Here is a 16313-nt window from a genome sequence, read left to right as displayed (position 1 = left end):
CCAAAGGTGAAACTGTAAACGTCATAGGATCTTGGTTGTTGCTTGGTGGAGAGTCATGGAGGCCTCAACTGAGAACTGGTATGATCTTGCATTTTTATCAGGACCCTGATTTCTGCACAGGGCCCTGGTGCAGCACGGAGACCAAGTGGCAAAGGAGCAACAGCAGCACCCTGGATGTGACTCCGTGGAGCTGGAGTGTTTAGCAGGTGAGAGGTGCCTGAGCCTGACACTTCCAAGGCTGAGGGAATAGATGGAATGGGGTTTTAGGAAAGCGACCATCTCACTACCATGGTTTGGGCTAAGGTCAACAAGGAACACGCTGTTTCTACTTGCTAACGTGGGGATATTGTGGGACTACCATGGCTGTGATGGAGTGGCGTTTAGTGGCCTTGAGACTTGATGGACATCCCACAGGAGCTTGTGGTTCACTTGAATCTCAAGCTCAGAGAAGAGCTGTGTGCTCGGAGTGATAGGCAGGACATATTTTACAACTGCCATGCTGAGTGGGAGCTTTCATTCAGAGGTGATGGAAAGCAAGGGGGGGTCTGTGAATGGTCCTGGAACACCCCAACATCAGGAAGATGGGGAGACAAGGTGTTCATTGGGAACATGCAGGTGCTATGCAGGGCTCTGTGTCCAAGTTAAGGGTAGGTTGTTCACAGAGGCGTGGCACAAGGAAGTGTGGTCTAGGCTCTCATGCAGGTGAGAGGAAGGTGAAATGACCGATGGGAAAGGGGTTGGTGCTGACCCAATAAAATAAAGAGCACCACTAGCAAAGTGCTCCTGGGTGGTCCAGACAGGGCAGAGGCGAGAGAGTGTCCCATGATTGTGCCCACCCATCTGTTGTGAAGAATTGGATAGACGGAGGAGTCCGGAGGACATTCCTCTGTCCTTTCTCTGCCTGACAGCTGAGAAGGGCTCTCTGCTGGCACAGGGGTTGCAATGTCACTTCTGTGGTCTTTTCCTGGTGTGTGTGTGGGGGGGCAGGATGATCAGTGGAGAGTAGGGATTCTCCCTACTCACTCCCCCATGTTCCTAGCCATTGGCCATTCCTGGTCTGGACCGCTGTGCAGTAGTAGCCCCCCACATCCTGGGTCCTACTGTTCTATCCATGTGCATCTGTCCTGGGGTAATAAATAGCTCAGATTCACTTTAAAACTATTGAATCCCCACCTCTCCATCGGATGCATTTATGAAGCTCCCCTTGCTGGGAATATGCATCCTTTAGCGGGTTGTTCGGTGCACAGATCACAGCCAGGGATGTAGGCGGTGATCTCTGTGTGGTCTTGTGTGGGCCCCTAGCTCCTGTAGACCCAAGGACCCCTCAAGCTCTGGACTCAGGTTAATTCGAGCTGAATGAAGTACCCAGCACCTTTGCTGAGCTCCCTTCCTTCCGGTGTGGAGCACTTTTGGGTACTTAGGTGGTGGAGGGATGAGGTTTTGGCCACCAACAACACACCAGTGACCAAAAGCCTTGCATCATGTGGCTGCTCCTTTTGCCTTTGTCACAGTCCCGACTGCAGAAAGTCCCTTCTCAAAGGCTCCATTTGGGAGCTCCTCTGTGGGCAAATTCCGAGCTCAGCGGATTACTTGGCCTCCGAGCTTCACAGGGAGGGAATAACCCAGGAGGGATCGAGCTTCACAGGGAGGGAATAACCCAGGAGGGATCGGAGGGGAGAGAGATGACAGGCCTTTGGCCTCCTTGGGGTTGTGGTTTGCAGTCTCTGTGTGCCTGGACAAGTGTGCCAGTTCCCTCATGGAAGAGCGCCCCCTGTGCAAGCGACGCCTCAGCGGACCTGGTGGTCCCTGGGCGCGCAGGAATCCATCCATTCATTGCGACTCCCAGAGCCGAGGCCCCATGACTCCAGCCGAATCTATGAATGGGAAGAGGGAAAAAAACACCCAACATCTATTTCCACTCCTTGCTTCCCGCCCCCTGCCTCCCTTCCCGCAGTGCCAACCCGTCACAAAGTGATGGGGAGGGGGACGTGGGGGCGTGCGAGAGCGAGTGCAAGTCTGGCTGGAGACTGTACTATTTATATACTCCGGGGCTCCAGGACAAAGAGGGCAGATCCGAGTCACCCCCCTTCCGCAGCCCCAGCGTCGCCCCAATCCGCTCCTCCGCGGCTTTGATTTCACTCCCTCCTCCCCCGCGGGCTGGCAGGTGCGGGGGTGGGAGCCGTCTCCGCGGGAGCAGCGTCGCCAAGGTCCGGCTGCTGACGTCCGAGCCTCTGCTCCTGTCAATGAACAGCAGCCGCCGCTTGGGGACTGCTCTGGCAACGAGGCTGCAGACGTCATCGCCTCCTGTTGGACGCGGGGAGGGGGGGGGGTGTCCAAGCATCAGCGTTGCTGGCTTAAAGGAAAACTCTCTAAGTTCCAGCAGCCAGGGAGAGTGAGTGGCTCTTCGTAGCACACGCACCCCCCCCCACCCAAGTGAAGTATATGCGGGCACACGGGTTGGACACGCGCACACGCGCGTGAACACACACATGCACACTCATAGACACACTACTCCTAGGTGTGTGGGTCCTAAAGTTGCTTCTGTCCAGAGGCTGAGCTGAGATGGACCAGTCTTCCTTGGCGTCTCAAGGCTCTCCTGAGGACCCCAGAAAGGCTCTCCCGAGGACCCCAGAAAGGCAGGCGGGAGAGGATAGCCTCCCTCCTGCTTTGTTAGAGTTCTCTCCCCTTTTGGCGAGATGACCAGCGCGGAAACTCCGAGTACCCGAAGCCCTTGGAATAAGACTGCTGCATGGAGCCTATGCCAGCGTCTTGGACAGGTCCTGAACTTGCGCCACTTGGGTTTGGTGACTTGTTTTGAGCAACTCTGGATGGAGCCTGGACCCACCGTTCCCAGAGACCCGTCACCACCGCCCCACTTTGATTTTGTGAACTGGAAACGAAGCAGAAAGGAGTTTTGTACTGGAGCACACTTTGGCGGGTAAGTTGATATTTTTTTTTTAAAATCTAACATTAACCACTAAGAGTCCAACGGGGGATGGATTAAAAGAAAAGAAAAAAGAAAGAAAACTTACTTCCAAACCTTTTTTTTTTCTACTTAAGGAGGAAAAAAAAATAAAAATCCTTGCCAGCATGTATCTCCCGGCAAGCTTTCCAGCAGTGAGAAAATGTGCGTGAGCCCTGTGCGGTGTTTGTGAATGTCCGTGGGGTCAATGGGGGAGAAGAGTGGAAGCGGAAAGCGCTGGGCTTTGTCACGCTAGAGACACAGGCTTTGAGGGAGAGGTGAGGAAAAGCCTGCTGCCAACCCCAGTGCCCAGCGACAGCCTGGGGCTCATCACTCCAGGGTTCTGGAGTTTCTGAGCTCAAGTTTCAGAGCCCCCTGCGCCCCAGCTGCATCTGCAGTGGCTGCGTAGCCAGGTCAGCAGGTGCCTCTTGAGGTGGTTCAGAGAGGGCTGTAGTGCACCCCAACCTCCTCCTTCCTTCCTGCTGCCGGGTCTCAGGTCCTCAGCAGGGTCCCTGAACTGACCATCCCTGCCTATCCACCGTCATCCCTGTCTCTTCTGTGAGATATCACATGAGGTCATCAGAGAGAAGGGGGTCCTGAATCTCCAGTGTCAGAAAGATCTCTGTTGTCTTCAGTAGCATTTTGTTTATTTTTATTTGGCAAGCCATTGAAACCATGTCCCAACCATCCCAATCAAACATCCCTCACTCTGCCTGTGGTTCCTTCCGTTACAGCCACACACAGGCTCCTCACAGCCAGGCAGGACCCGGAGTCCTCAGAGAGAGGGAAGAGTACCCTACCCAGTCCCCTCCCACATTAGCTGGAAAGCTCTGAGGTTTCAGAGGAGCCTCTCCTCTTGGGTTTTGATTTCCTCTCTCATCTCACTCTTTTAATAGAAGGCAAAGGAGGAGAGAGGGAGAGAGAGAGAGAGAGAGAGAGAGAGAGAGAGAGAGAGAGAGAGAGAGAGAGAGAGAGAAAGGAGGAGGAGGAGGAGAGCTCCAGAGTAGGGCCACACTGATGGAAGCAATCCTGGGGGTTCAGCACAGGTCTCTGCCTCTGCTGCCTGCCTTCCAGATCCCTTCCAGTCTTTCGGCAGCAGCAATTTCTTTCCTTCTCCCTCCCTGGCCTCTTCTCCCCACCCCTTTCCTCTCCACCTAACCCCACCTTCACTCTCTCCGAGAGGGGAGGGCCCAGGGGGAGGGGAAAGAAAACCCCCAAACCCCAGGCCCTGGGCAGAGATGTCGAAGAAGCGCAAAGCCCTCGAGGGCGGAGGAGGTGGAGGAGAACCCCAGCTCCCAGAGGAGGAACCCACTGCCTGGTTTGGGGGCAGCAGCGAGGAGCCAGGTAGGGGGAGGGGGAGGAGACAGAGGACTGAGCACATGCCGAGAGCTTCTCGGAGCTGAGATGCTCCACAGGAATGCCCCAGTCTTCAGAGCAACTGGGTAGACCTACCCATAGATGGGAAATTGGGGGTGGGGTGCAGAAGAGCTGACTAGGCTGGTGCCAGAGACCCAGATCCCTGCGAACTTGGGGCACACTGGGGGAGAGGCTGGGTGGCAAGCGAAGGAGGCAGGAGGAGCCAGGAAGAGCTGACTGAGGATGCTGGCCGTCTCCTCTCCCTGCTTGCCTTGTTGTCTGTGCACTGGGTGAAGACCCTATCCTGTGGACAGATGGCCTGTGTGGGTGCTCAGGACCCTCGATCTGGAGGGAGGGGTGCTGGTGATGTTCCCTAGTGCCTGTTGCCAATGGGGACAGCAGTGAGGGCCCCTGTCTTCTCCCATGCTTCTCCAGTCCAGGGATGTTGAGGGTTGCGTCATGAGGAATCTTCATCCTCTGCACAGGCAGGGCCTCGGTCCTCCTGAAGTTGGAGGTGAGGGTTGAGCAGATGGAGTGGTGCATTTCATTTCAAGGGGAGATGGAGAAGGGAAGCAGTTGGGTTCGTCTCTGCCTGGAAAGATACCAGAGAAAAAGTAAAGATGGAAAATTCCCTATGAAACAAAAGTGATACTTGGATCTCTGATTTCCACATAAATGAAACCTAGACAGACACCTTTTATTTCACTTAAAGCATTCTGGGTTTGGTTAAAAGGAGGCCCAAATGATGTAGTCAAGCCTTTTTCTGGGTTGGAGGTAAAATGAAAAGGAGGGCTGATGAGGTTTTATTTGGTTAAGCTGTAGATCAGGTGATGAGAAGACTCACCCGGGTGATGGGACCCAGATGGGTGGACAGCCGAAAAGAGCAGCTCTGCTTGCCTGCCTCTTCCCTGTCGCCAGCCCATGGAGGCAGGCTCCCAGAGGCAGAGCATCAGATGGCTGCTAGCTCCAAGATGGAGTCTTTGGTCCATCTCTTTCAATGTCACAGTGGGCATGGAGGTACAAAGTTCCCCTTGCAGAGAAGGTGGAGCTGTGTGCACTCAAAACCTGCAAGGCTCTCCTGCAAAATCGAGAAACCAAGGGTTGGGATGTGGCTTTCCCTGCTCGGTACATTTGAGTGTTAGGGGAAGTTGATTGATCCTGCCCAGTTACCACGAAAGAGGTGATCTCTAATGACTGTGCATTTTTGATGATTTATTGCTCAGTTATTAGTGTCCAACAAGCTAAAGCATTGCTTACGTAGTTTTGTTGGGTGCAGGGGTAATTGGTAAGAACTTCAGATGGGTTTATTTGAATGGTTGATGCTTTTACATCATAGCAGGGTAATGACTCCATACCACCACGGCGTCCAGCACATTTATCAATTCTATATTCATTATTGCTTAGGACCTAAGTTTGCTCTGTCACAAGAACCAAAGATGTCTATATGAACTGCTCTCACTGTTATGGTAAATAACAACCCAGGTACATGTTACGTTACTTTCGTAATTGATGAATGCATGGCTGCCAGTTCTAAAAGAAGAAACAAGTATTATATTTTAACAAACATTTTTTATCTATATTTTTTTTGGTGGAACTAGAACAAAACAAGAACCTCTGCTGTGGGAGCCTGTGCTCCCAGCTGCATAGAATTCCTGTTTCCCGGATGATGGGGCTCTTGCCAGTCACAATGGGTAGTGCAATGTACCTGTGTCTGTAGCAGTCAGAGATTATCATAATTTTAAAATACGTTGGTTTTGCTGAGCCCATAAAACTTAAAGACTTTGCGGCGACCCTTGAACTGGGTGAGTCAGGATTCTACCTAAAGAGTTGCGTTGTTCATCTGAAGAAACCCTTGAGGGCATGAGAACTCAACTATTGTGTTTTGGCTACTTTTGGGTGGGAAATGGGGAGTGTGGCTTAGAAGCCATGCACAGGGCAAGAGAGTGAGAAACAAGTCTCTGTGTATACATGGTATGTGGTCCTATGTGTATACAACTGTTGCTTTGACAATTAGGGAAAAGACACTAAGCGGCACAAGGTTTGAGTGACAGCTGGTGGTGACACATGACCCTTGCTTGTGGGTGAGATATCAGTGCCACATCACAGCTGTTTCTGCTGTGTTCCTGTTGGAATCTAGGTCAAGCTGATAACTTTCTTGAAGACCAGAGAAGGATCTGGCTGACCTTGACCCCAAGGGTTTCCCTGAGGTTACGGTGAATGAAAAGGCAATGTGTTTGTTCATTCCAATCCTGCAGAGTATAAGTTGGTGTTGAATTGAAGCAACGGGAGGTAGCATTTTAGGGGTGGTATCCACTGGTTTGAAGATCGTGTACCAGCATCTCTACTTGAAGTTTGATGCATATAGCATTGTAGGAACGAGTGGCTCGGGGACTTGAACTTAAGAACAGACCCCACCACTCCTTTGAGCGTCTTCTTCACATGCATGCTGAGTGTGTGGTTCACCACAGAGCCAGCGGGGGCCGGAGCCAGGTCCTGTGCAGATGCCTACTCCTTGGAAGTTTCTTGGGAATATGAGATTAGGGTCATATTGGGTCATGGGGTTTAAACATAGGTGATTTGGTTTTCTCATCATCCTTGGTAAATCTATCTTAATATCTGGTTAAAAGGGGGAAATGAAGCATACATCACAGATTTGGCTGAACACTCATTGAGGTATCTATTGAAGGTTTTCTTTTTCTTTAATCTATGGGCATGTGTGTACATGACTATAAAATCATAGTCAGAGGTGCTGGAGAGATGGCCTACTGGTTAAGAGCTTTGATTAATCTTCCAAAGACCTGGGTACAATTCCAAGTACTATAACTAGTCCTAGTTCCAGGGGATCCAAAGTCCTCTTCTGGATTCTGAGGGCACTAGGCATCCATGAAGAGCACAGACATACATGCAGATAAAACACCTGTACACATTAAAAAGAAATGGTCAGAGTATAGTTCTCCTGTAGTCTCCAGCAGGTTCCAAGTACAGCATATGTACTGAGACTCCTGGAAAATAGCCACATACAATGTTTATCTTAATGATTTAGAGAAATTTGATACGCAATCTAACAATGCTAGCTTCGTTTTCTTTTGGCAATGCTAATCTTTGTTGTCAACTTGACACACCTGGGAAGAGGGGCCCTCAACTGAAGAAGTGCCTCCATCAGATTGGCTACTGGGTACATCTATGGGTCATCTTCTTGGTTAATAACTCATGTAGGAGTGTCCAGCCCACTGTGGGTGATACCCTCCCTAGGCTGGTGGGCCTGGGCTATATTAGGAAGATAGGTGAGCAAAGCTGTAGCTTCTTCTTTCTTCCACGACCTCAATGCCAGGTCCTGCCTTGAGTTCCTGCCCTGACTTCCTTCACTGATGGACTTGTGGCCTGGGAGTTGAGAGCTGAAACAAACCTCTCCTTCAAGCCACTTTTGGTTATACTGTCTACCACAGCAACGGAAAGCCAGCCAGGATACTTAGGTTTCTACTTTTCTCCATGGCTTTGAACTTAGACGTAAGAGTACACGGCAGTCACCTGTGAAGCTGGCGAAAGCATTGGAGTCTGTGTGCAGCGTGCCTCTGATAAGCAGGCTGCACTGTTGTATTTATTGATCTCATAAGAACAGACCTCATTTTTTCTATTCGCATTTTGTTTCCTCTGAGTTTCTATTCAAAGCGTTATAATTTACTTAGAGACTTTGGTTTAATTACAATGTATCGCTTGCCACTCTTCACTGACGTCACATTGAGCCCCATTTCCCCCAGGTACCTCCCTTCAGAACGCTGCTCTCAGCCCCTGTGGGTTCCCTCGGGCTCATCACCCCTTTTTCTGCTACCTAGGACTTTGCCGTTCTGTCTTCAGATTCTAACCTCCGTTTCTCCTCATAGGGCTTATGGCTTCTCAACTGTCTAGTGTATTAAATTATTGTCACAGGTGTTTAAAAACTAGAGAGATTCCACTTTAGATGTGATTGGTTCAGGATGATGTCACTGAGATCTTGGCCTTGTGCTCTTGTGGTTCTGTGTCTAGAACCAGGTATGGGACAACCCTGGTTGCTGTGCACAGGACTGGCCTGGGAAGGTCCTGCTTGTAGTTTGCATTCCCGGGAGTCTCAGAACCATGATGCTCTCTGCTATGGCATTGTGGCACGCTCCTCCATGTCTCTTGAATCAATGACAGAAGTAAGTTGGTGGTTTCCCATAAGGAAGTATCTGGGATATCAGAGTGACAGTGGATTTGATAGCTTTTGTATAATGATCGTGAGTGGTTGGCTTGGGGGGAGTCCAGAACTATTGGTGTGCTAGGTAGAACCAGTTTTATGCCTTGAAAACTTACTAAAAGTGACTGCTGATGGGCTGGAGAGATGGCTCAGAGGTTAAGAGAACTGACTGCTGTTCTGAAGGTCCTGAGTTCAATTCCCAGCAAACACATGATGGCTCAAACCCATTATAATGAGATCTGGTGCCCAGAACACTATATACATAATAAATACATTTAATAAAAGTTACTGTTGAAAGTTAACTGAAATACACCCACTTGATCCCCTTACTCATTAATATTCATAATGGAATCAATAAAATTAAGAACATTGACAACTTTTTATATATCATGAAAATTACTCTTTTTCATAATATATATAAATGGACTTGTGATCACTGACACTAAAAAATGGTATAAACATTGGAAGAAGGAATTTACGTTAATAACAAAAATGATAAAAAACAAAAAAACATACAAAAACACACATCTTATAGAGTGGAATGGGAGAGTTGTTTGGGTGTTTTCAGGGTGTGAGAGCTTCTTTGACTGCACACTATAAAGGAGACTATCATGGGGGGGGTCAAAGATGCTGTAGGAGGGAGGTGAGTTTTGGGGAAAAGACCAAAGTGTAGAAGGGAATGGAGACCGAGTCCCTACACTGAAAGTGTAGCGTGTGAAGACTGGATAAGCCGTAATTGCACTCCAGGGTAGATGGCACCTCACAGGAGAAGATCCCTATGAGAGGTGGGCAAATGCTCTCAACAGACTAGACAACCTGCAAGACCAGCAGCTGGAAAGATGGTTGCTTTAGAGGACCACCAGCTCTGAGCATCCTGGAACTACAACAGAGGTCAGCTTTTGACCCACCCTCCAAAGACGCAACCCAGGAGTTGAAGATCCCCAGTGTGCTCCTGACAGTTGCCCCTCTCCCCAGGGAGAACAGCCTTGGGAAGAAACAGGAGGGCTATGCAACAATGCTACCTCCTAGCCCTTCTGTGGACAGACTAAACAATACAAAGGGAGTGTTTGTTCCTCGGGTAAGCAGAAATTAGCTTCACCTGCTTAGCTGGAGAATCATACTTAATAAAAAAATGTTCAACCATTCAAAAAAAAACCTGTTATGAGCGCTTTAACTTTCCCCTTTCTTCCCCGACGAATGTGAGGTAGCAGTCACATGACCGTCCCAAAAGGATGCACAGAGCTGTGCTATATGGCTTCCTCCCACCCTGCCCTAAGGTCAGCCACATTGATGTAGCCAAAGGAGCTATGGTATGGTACCCACAGAGGTCTGTCCAGGTGATGGCTCACCGTAACACGGCATCCTTCCCCAATTTCCCCTTTATCCTGTTTGACTCACTTGTGTGTATTTTGGAACTTACCAGCATAGACAGATCTACTTTGTTTTCTTGATTTTGTTAAAGATTGATTTATGCATTTGAGTGATATTTTTATTTATGCCCACAATGTGCATGCCTGGTGGTCAGAAGAGAACCTCAGATCCCCTAAAACTGGAGTTACAGAGAGACAGTTGTGAGCTGCCATCTGAGTGCTGGAAATTGAGCCCAGGTTCTCTGCAGGAGGAGCAAGTGCTTTTAACTGTTGAGCCATCTTTCCAGCCTGACCTTTGTTTTTAAAAATTTGTCTGCATGGCATTCCATGGTACAGCATACCATAATAGATTTAATTAAGCCTTTATTGAATAATATTCAAGATAATAGCCCTTCGCTTTAATAAAGAACGTAGTAAGCAAGCAGAAAATACTGGTTGAATGACTATATAAATTTATATGTTTTAGAATCCTGGATATAGAAATTAGGTCAAAGGTGTGATCCCCCCTGTCAAGGCCTCTGAAGGCCAAGTATCTTACATCTGTACCCCCTGGGATGTCAGAATTGGGGTACAAGGCAAATATTCCCTCAAACCAGTAGATAAAATATTCAAAATATAAACAGCCTTTGATAAAAAGATTAAATCCACAAATAATTTTTAAAAGATTTTTAAGACTGTGTTTGAGTGTTTGCCTGCATGCACGTGAGTGCAATGGCCTTGGAGGACAAAAAGCCTCAGATCCCATGGAACTGGATTTATGGAATGCTTGTGCGCCACCCTGGGGGTGCTAGGAATCTCTGACTGTGTGGGAATGGAACCTGGGTCCGCTACAGGAGAATCTGGTGCTCTTAACATTCAAGTCTTGTCTCCAGTCCCTAGAGAGGGTTTGTAGGTGGTCAGTGCTGATTATCAATCTGACTAGACTGAGAAGAACCTGGGGATCAATAAAGCAGATCCTGGGAGAGTCTGTGATAGCAATTCCAAAAAGAATTAACCAGGGCAGGGAGAGGGAGAGAACCTGTCTAAATCAGGAGGCATTGTCCCATGGACTGGTAGCCACAACTTAATAAGAGGCACTCTATAGACCATTTTGTAATAATCGGGTTTTTTTTTTCTTCTTGACTCACACTGAGGTCATGTGGGAAGAGATAATCTCAGATGGGAACTGCTTCCATGGATTGGCCTGCAGGCAAGTCTGTGGGATATTTTCTTGATACATGATTGGTGTGGGAGTGTTTAGCTCACTGTAGACAGTGCCTCCCCTGAGCAGGTGTGTCTGGGTTACATATTAAAAAAGAGCTGAGCAAGCCTGTAAGCAGTACTCCTCCATGGCCTCTGGATCAGTTCCTGCCTCCGGGTTCCTGCCTTGAGTTCCTGTCCTGACTTCCTGTATGGTGGGCCGTGATCTGTAAAATGAAATATATCTTTTCCTCTGAAAGTTGCTTTTGGTCATGATGCTTACCACAGCAATGAAAAAGAAACAGGACTGGGTTTCAAATAGCCCAGGCTGGCCTTAACTTTCCTATGTAGCTGAGGATGATCTTGAACTCGTGACCCTCTGGTCTCTACCTCTCAAACACCGGGGGTACAGTAGTGTACCATGACATCTGGCTCTGTCTAGCATTAAATTGGCAGATTTTATTCATGAGGAAGTTCCAGATGTGGCTCACACACCTCAGTTTGGAAACATTTTCAATTTGGGTAAAGAACCTTGATAATAAACTACAGTTATTTTAAAAATAGGTATTGGCAGGCAAGCATTGGTAAATATTATGAGGTGTGTTGCTTTTGTTTATGCTGTGGAACGTTTGTTTAGTGATGTAAAGATGTGTTGCTTTTGTTTGTGATGCATTTGTTTAACTCTGTGAAGCTCTGATTCTTTGCCTATCTAAAACACCTGATGGGCTAATAAAGAGCCGAACGGTCAATAGTGAGTCAGGAGAAAGGATAAGCAGGACCTGCAGGCAGAGAGAATACATAGAAAGAGCAAGAGAACAAGGAGAAGAGGACATCAGGGACCCGCCAACAGCTGGACACAGAGTAAGAGCGAAAGTAAGAGAAAGGTAAAAGCCCAGAGGCAAAAGGTAGACAGGATAATTTAAGAAAAGTTGGCTAGCAACAAGCCAAGCTAAGGCCAGGCATTCACAAGAAAGAATAAGACTCCATGTGTGATTTATTTGGGAGCTGGGTGGCAGGTTTCCCAAAGAACACAGATCCAGAAGAGTGGAAAACAGCCGGCATCATTTTGGTGTTCCAATGTGGGGCTAGAACAAAAGAAAATATAACTACACACATGATTTTGGTTGACGAAGACAGCAGCCATCTCTCCCTGCTGCACAGAGTGCGACTGTGTTGCGTATGGGACCTGCATTGTTGACTAAGGAGAAGGGTGCTGGGCTGTCCCCGAGGCTAGAAGTGGACACTGGCTGGGCGGTTGTATCTCCTTGGAGAGACCCTCCAGATTTAGGAATCTCTGTCCAGAGTTTAAGTAGGAGAGGATGAATGTTTTGTCCTTTCCCCCAGTTGTGACTTTGATTTTTGTCTCTTTGAGGCACTCATGCATTGAGGCATAGTGACAGTCATTTGCTGGTCTCTTTTGTGGCTAACCTCGGCTAACCATGAAGTAGAGTCGAAAGGGATGAATAGGCTTTTATGTCACCCCTTACTCTGGTGATAGATCTCATACTTAAGTGACAGGTGCTGTGAAGATGTGGGGACTTCCGGTCATTATCTTAGTTGTTGTAGCTGTGTGCCACTCCAAACTCCCTCTGTTTACAGCAGAGAGCTGGCGTTTGGAGGAGCACACCACAGGCCTCTGACATGGATGGTTTGGGTTGCTGCAGACAGGAGGAGATAAAGCATAGGAGGGCCCTGACTAGCAGGTGACCGATGAGGACTTCAGAGCCCAGGAGTGATGTCATCTATTATGTCACTGGTGTGTAGTGTGAGAAGGAGCGGTGACCCTTAGGAAACCCCAGGGTCTTGGGTTGCTTATAGCAAATTCTTAACTGTCTCTGAGCAAGTTCTGCCAACAGCCCCAGTGCAGACCAGTTCCTGTCTAGGCTGCTGGGATGGATGCACACAGTCACAGTGCCCACAAGTCCGTGAGGACTAGGGTCTTGGAATACTTTTGGAAATGTTAGCAAGGGTTTGATGACCTCCAGGCTATAAGATTATGCTATCAAAGGCAATTTCCTCCCTGCAAGTTTCATCAAGGCCCCATCCTTGAGATGTATTTACGCTGTATTCCCCCTTTCCTTGAACTCAAATGGAGCAGCTCAGTTGCCCACAGACCCTGCCTTCTGGCTCTCACCTGGTGTCACCAAGGACCTGGGAACTCAGCAAAGATTATGGGCTATTGTCACCTGTCTGGTTTCACTTAGGGCCCAACAGATGTCAGTGTCTCAGTCTATAATAAAAAAGAACTGTGCATTTTAAATGATAAAATTATAACTAACAGCCCGTGTAACAATGGTTGAGAGAATGCAGAATCTGTTTTAGCTACATTGTAAGTGTCTGTATGTGTATTGCAGAGACAAATTTGCCATGGCATACAGAGAAAAGGTCTGTACAATGTGTCAGTCTAATACATAACTACCTCTGGCTAACATTGCCCCTTAAGACCAGTCTCATCCAGTTCTATCCCTGCCTTGCCCATCACTGTGATTGTCTAGAATTAGGTGCAGTAGAGGCACAGGTACAACTGAGATGTCAGTCAGGATGCAGTGACCTCAGAGACAGCAGTGCTGAGCAGGGAAAGGCCACATCCAGTCTTGCAAGCTAGTTTAATAATCTTTTAATAATTGATTCAAGCATGAGGGTTCTCATGTAAAGAGCCTTCTATGACTGTGTGTGCCCATTACCCCAGCAGAGATATGAGGATGGCTGGGACTTGGTGGCCAGCCCCAAACCAATGTGTTCTTGTCCTCCTGTGCTCAGAGGAGCTTACACCAGTGCACACGCTCGCGCGCACACATGCACACATACACCTAAGAGAAAAATTCTTTTATGTGGTGATTGGTTTACAGGACAATTTTGTTCATTTTATTTTTCTTAATTTTATTGATTTTTATTGAGCTCTACATTTTTCTCTGCTCCCCTCCCTACCTCTCCCCTCCCCTTCAACCCTCTTCCAAGGGCCTCATGCTCCCAATTTACCCAGGAGATCGTGGACAGACAATTTGAAAGCAAATGTGCTATGTTTTGTTAAACAGTTATGTTACTGAAGAAAGACATTTCCAAGTTATCAAAGAAGATGAATTATGAAAAAAAAACAGCCACAAAACAATAACAACAGAAACCCACCACAACCGTCAAGACAAACAACGCTACTACACCCATAGGCCAAAGCTCTGTGGACATGGCAGCTGTGGTCTTCTGTCTTTGGGGCTGGGAATGACTCAGCTGATTCCCAGCCCCCATGTAGAAAGCCAGAAATCACGTGGAACACACTCATAATCCCCTGGCCAGGGAGGTGGAGTGGCTCAGTGGTGAGGTTGCTGAACCTAATCTGAGCGTACCAGGCTTGTGAACTACACTGCCTAAAAAAACCAAAGTAAATGGCACCTGGTGTTGTCTCTCTGGTCTGGGCACACACGTGCACACATGTGTGCACACGCCCGTGCACACACATTATATTTTGCCCAGTCCAGCCAGCTATTCTTCCCCTAGTGGGTCCTGCAGCACCCCCAGAGTCAAGACTAGGGAGCTCACCCTCAGTTTATTTAAAAAAAAAATCAAACTTTGTCTGATAGATCATTGCTTAGAGTTTCAACTACTTTAGGGAAATTTTCTTTCTGCCCCTCCCCACCTTACTCATACAACAGACTCTGGAGGTTTTACAGACCTTGGTGGCAGAACAATTTTCAATCAGTCTCAGATTTTCAAATTCTCGGTAGCAGCCTATTTGTGGGTCATGAGGTCAATTTATCTTAACTGTATTTTGAAACACTGAATGGGGAGGAAGAAGAGAAGGGGAAGAGAGAAAGGATGGGGGAGGGTTAGAAAGGAGAACGGGGTGGGGGGAGAGAGAGAAGGGCTGTGCTGTTTAACACAAAGGAGAACGGGGTAGGGGGAGAGAGAAGGCTGTGCTGTTTAACACAAAGGAGAACGGGGTAGGGGGAGAGAGAAGGCTGTGCTGTTAACACTTATCCTGTGTGCTCTTCTATTGTTGTATAACATGTTTAGAGTAATTTGAAAAAGTAACAACCCCCATCCCATCTGATTTGTGAAGTATGTACTTTTTTCAGATACTGTTGTCATAGTTGGGAAACAACGGTGGCAGAATTGTGGTGGCTTCTTGGTAAAAATTAATTAATAAATAGAAGCAAATCTTGTTCAGTTAAGGTTTGTGTTTTAAAGTGATGAAAGGTCCCTGCAGCCTGGGTCTGAGTCTTCAGACTCCTGTGTGGATGCCAGCGCCTGATGTTGGTGTTGGCCACCTGACGGCGTCTCTCTTGCCTAAGCTTGGATTTCCTGACTCCACTAGAAACACAGACAAGCACAGCCAGGGCCCCATCCAGACAATCTTCATCGAGAAAGCACCAGATGTTGGGCTTTACAGATCCTCCTCCTCCTCCTCCTTCCTTCTCCATTCTCCTTCCTCCTCTTCCTCCATTCTCCTCCTCCTCCTTCTTTAGTTTTTATTTTTCCTCTATTTTAGGTTTTTTGAGACAGGGTTTCACTGTAGCTTTGGAGCCTTTCCTAGAACTAGCTCTCGTAGACCAGGCTGGCATCGAATTCATAGAGATCCACCTGCCTCTGCCTCCTGAGTGCTGGGATTAAAGGTGTGTGTCACCACAGACCAGCTAATACTGCTTCTTCTTAATGACACATGGAGGGATGGGTTGGGTTGCACAAGGAAAAAGAGGAGACAGGAACCCATGGGTGTTCCATCCCAGTCCCAACACATGGGAAGGCTGTGTGCCACAAAGGCCAGCCCCCTTTCAGGCTGCAGGTTCCAGTCCCCTGGTACCTGGAATCCCTGCTTCTGGGTGCCAAGTACAGAATGTTCCCCACGTCCTCACAGAGTGAGCGGCACACTCTACTTTCCAGCATCAATTTTAGACTCTCAAAAACTTTCGCACCTAATTCACAATCTTTATTCCAATGTGCTTGGGGAATAATTATGTTTTCTTTTTCCTTGAGTGAGATTCTTTGGGGCTTGCAGAATGTAGCTTTTCTTTTCACCCCCTCACACTCCAGGAGGCCGGACTGTGGCATCTATTAATTCTGCCTTGATTGCTGGATGTCAGGTATCCCAGATTTAATAGTTCAGCATGTTTAAATTAAACTGGAATACAGAGAGAAGTACATATAGTTCTTTAGTTATTTTCCCCATCAAGAGTGAAATCTGACTGGTGCAGGTTAGAGATGAAGGCACAATAATGAGCGAAGTCAATAAAAATGGCGG

This window comes from Alexandromys fortis, unplaced genomic scaffold, assembly GCF_014885135.2.
Source record: "Alexandromys fortis isolate MF-2015 unplaced genomic scaffold, M_Fortis_MF-2015_v1.1 scaffold_23, whole genome shotgun sequence".
Classification (NCBI taxonomy): Eukaryota; Metazoa; Chordata; class Mammalia; order Rodentia; family Cricetidae; genus Alexandromys; species Alexandromys fortis.
The sequence above is the reverse complement of the archived record's forward strand: the minus strand, read 5'-3'. Positions refer to the sequence as shown.